Below are 4412 nucleotides of genomic sequence, written 5' to 3'. Positions count from 1 at the left end.
GTGTGTGTGTGTGTGTGTGTGTGTGCATATGCATTTACGTATGTCTATGTTTCTATGCATATTTCTAGGACTGAGTCTTAGAATATCTCACACATTATGCACATGCGCACATTAATATATGTTGTTGTCCTTTTGCCGATGTTTTATTCACCGAAGCCGGAAAGTTTAATTTCAATACAAATCGACATATCTTTCTATACAATACACGCTATACGGGTAGAATAGATTTGTCAAGATTAAGATAGGTGCAGTGCTGCCGTAAAATTCTTACCAATAACAGAATAATAGTGGATTCATAATTTGGTACAAAGCCAGGTATTTCGGGTGGGAGTCTAAGTAGATTTTATCGACTCCGAAAAGATGAATGTCATAGTGAGCATCGATGGAATTTGAACTCAGGATGCAAAGACGGGCGAAATGCCGAGAAGTATTTTTTCTTGGTCTGCTAACAATTCTCCCAGCTCGCTACCTCCAGTTCTAACGATAATTTTGAAAGGAAAAAAAAAAAACCAAAACTATAATAGGAATAATGTTATATTAAAGTCTGATTCTTCAGGTATTCATCAGTTTTTGTATTTCGTAGATTCTTCCGTTTATTGTAGGGATAATGTGAAGGTCGCAAAGCTAGGATAGTTAACGGGTTGTTTCTGACTTATACTCATTTCTTTCTCTTGCGTCTTTTTAGGTAGATTATTCCGCACTTCTTGAGTCCAAATTCCATTCTAATATCAGTACTAAATCAGTAGACCGTATTCTTCAAGGACCTCATGTGTGTCTCATCTTTGACATATATTTCAAATCATCAATGAAGAGGTGGTGGTTGATTGTTTGGGATTTTTCTCCAGGTACATTTTCCTAAATACTAATGCCAGGGTTATTATACAGAGAAGAAAATACAATAGAAACCATCTATCCACTGGAAAATCCCTCTTCTGATACCCAGGTTACCCAAGCTTTTTGTGTAAGATGTCAGTTCAGTTGCCCATCCAATCATACTTCTCTTCAGCAAACATGTTACATTCCTCGCATTTCCAAACAAATCTAAGCTCTCGATGTTCATGAATGTAGAATCATATCCTAAGCTTTGCGAGAGTCAATCCAGGTCATTCCCAGATTTGTTCTCCCTGCATTACCATTTTGTTTGTCAATAGCTGAGCGCTGGTACCTCAGCATCCCCTCCTACAGCCTTTTTGTTCCATCGGTAACATATCGTTGTCACCAAGAAGAACAAGATGTTCTTCTGAAATTCCTCCATCATGACTACCCTTCTGATAAGGGCACACCAGGCAGGCACATGCATCACAACCGTATGTGCACAACATGGTTATATCATACTGAGATAAACAGTACATGACCTTACAGGCTGGGTCCAGTTAGAATTTCCTTCGCGTTGAGTAGCCTATTGGACACAAAATGTCTCTGAATAAGGGTTGTTTAAGGATATTGAACAAAATACTCATGTTTCCGGAGGTGAATTATCTAAACCACAAAGGATCCCCATCCACACATGGCTATGATGCTCCCCCACTACATCTGCTCGCGATCAAAGATGCACATATCGTCAGCCACCAAAGGACATGCTCAGCTGGATAAAAGTCAAACAACTGGCAAGTAAATCTGTGGTATTGAGCAGAATATTTGCTGTAGCCCATCTTTTATACCAAGACAAAACAATATAGATGATAACACTTCCAATCAGTTAAGATCAGAAACCATGAGAGCCACTGTCTGGTATGGATCAGGGCATTCATCACCTCCTCCACCACCACCATCATCAGCACCATCACCAGCACCACCGCCACCAACAACACCACCGCTCCACCGCCACCTTCCAACACCATCACCATCATCATCATCATCGTCGTCGTCATCATCGTTATCGTTATCATCATCATCGTCGCCATCGTCATCGTCATCATCATCGTCATCATCATCGTCATCATCAACCTCATCATCATCGTCGTCGTCGTCATCATCATCATCATCATCATCGTCATCATCATCATCATCAACCTCATCATCGTCGTCGTCATCATCATCATCATCATCATCATCGTCATCGTCGTCATCATCACCATCATCATCATCACCATCATCATCATCATCATCATCACCATCATCATCATCATCATCATCATCAACCTCATCATCGTCATCATCATCGTCGCCATCGTCATCGTTATTATTATTAATGTTGTAGGTGGTTTTCTTCATATTGTTTTTTGTCATTTTTAGCGGTATGGATAAGGTGTGAATAGTAATTATTTTTTACCTCCATAAATATCTTTTAAATTCACTTTGTATCATATATTTTTCACGTATTTTTGTTTTCTTTTGTGTTCACTACTATTATTTTTCAGGAGGGTTTGTGAATGCGATGCACATACGTGTTAGATGAATTCGATGCGATTCTCTGATGTTGTGAATGACGCTAATAGCATTTCCTCTCCTTATTCAACGCGGTTTATACAAATGAAAACATTTATATCTCAGTGTATAGTATATTGGTGAATATTACAAAATTGCAACTGGTTCACAATAACATCAACCAATGATTTCGTTCATGAAAGAACAACAGGATAAATATATATGTGTAAATATATAGGTGGAGAAGCACATACATATTATGCACAAGGTCACTGAGATTCATTGAATGTCATAGCAACAACCACGTGATCTGGAAGCTGTCATCGTATACGGGCAAATGGCTAAATGTTTTCTGAGACTCTCTGGCACAATGACATTTCCCATTATGTTCAACTGCCGTAACAATATTGCCTTAAATCAGGTATTTATATAAATGACTTATTTCAATTATTGTTCTTCTCAGAAAGGTCGTTAGCTATATCTAAATATCACGGTAGCATTATCCACATCTTTGCAACTGACAAAGATTCTGCGCAGACGAATGACCTACAAGATATTTCAATAAAATCTTTGCCAAATATCAGTTAACTGTTTTGGAAATGGTCAAATATTTAGGGTAGACGTATGCCGGATGTTATATGTCAAGACTGAAGACGAAATGGTCAAGCTTATGATGCCGGTCGTAAATGAAATTGCGATGCAATCTGGCAAAGGCAGATACGGGAAAAGTATCGAAAGGTAGCGTCTGAAAGCAAAAGCCTGTAATTTCAATTCAAGGACAAAATTCTTAAACTTTCTTCAAACATCCTCATACATGAATAAATACAAATAAACGTGAAATAAACCGCGTGATCTTACTACAAGTTGCCCCTTATGTCTGTTTTTCTTCTTTCCTTATCCCTCCCCCTCCTCTCCCCATGAACCACCTCCAAGCATTCCAAGGAGGATTATATATCCTACGTTATAATTTCACTCTATTACCTTTGATATTGCTTCTTAGTGTCGGCACAATGCCCAATAGTTTGGACGAGGGCATGAGATGAATCCATCGACACCAGTGCTTAATTGCTATTTAATGTATAGACCCCGAAAGAACGAAAGGCAAAGTCGACTTTGAAGGAATTTAAGCACATGGAGGAAGGACGGACGAAATGCGGCTAAGAATTAGCCTAGGGTGTTAATGATTCTGACAGATCGCTTCCTTAATACATACATACATACACACACACACCCACACACACACACACACACACCCACACACACACACACCCACACACACATATACTCTCACACCAATACACACACACACAAACACACACATATACACACGCGCACGAACACACGCACGTACACGCACACACACACACACACATACACACACCCACACACACACACACACACCCACACACACACATATAAATTAATCTATAATTATATACATAATTATAACAAGGGGTCGGCTATGTGTCTCGCCAGGTACTGAATCGGAAATAGACGCCAATTTTCTTTCTACTAGCATAAAATCTCCGAGAAAATGACACACGTTTCATCTAGGCAAAAAACAAAAACAAAAAAAATAATAAATTAACAAGGCCGTCTCTAAATATATGCACTCGTGACTTTATCTGGAATATTACGCTGGAGAGAACAATAAGTAATTATGCTTAATTTTAGTTCGAAACGCGTCCGTAATTAACCGAGGCCTTGTAATTCATAATTTTTCTTTTGCCTACATTAAAAGTGTATTATTTTCTCGGAGATTTTATGGTAGTAAAAAAGACATTAGCGTCTATTTCTAATTCAATACGTGGTGAGGTACATAGCTGACCCCTGATTATAATTATGTATATAATTATAGAATAATTTGTAAAACTTACCTAAACGGATTTTATTTACGTACTGGCAACTTGGTAAAATTATTACTGATTTTACCCTATATTAAAATTGATATACATATATATATATGTGTGTGTGTGAGTGTGTGTGTGTATGTGTGTGTGTGCGTATGTTTGTATATGTGTGTGGATTAATGTATGTATATATAT

The sequence above is a fragment of the Octopus bimaculoides genome, chromosome 6 (genome assembly GCF_001194135.2).
Source record: "Octopus bimaculoides isolate UCB-OBI-ISO-001 chromosome 6, ASM119413v2, whole genome shotgun sequence".
NCBI classification, from domain to species: Eukaryota; Metazoa; Mollusca; class Cephalopoda; order Octopoda; family Octopodidae; genus Octopus; species Octopus bimaculoides.
The sequence above is the reverse complement of the archived record's forward strand: the minus strand, read 5'-3'. Positions refer to the sequence as shown.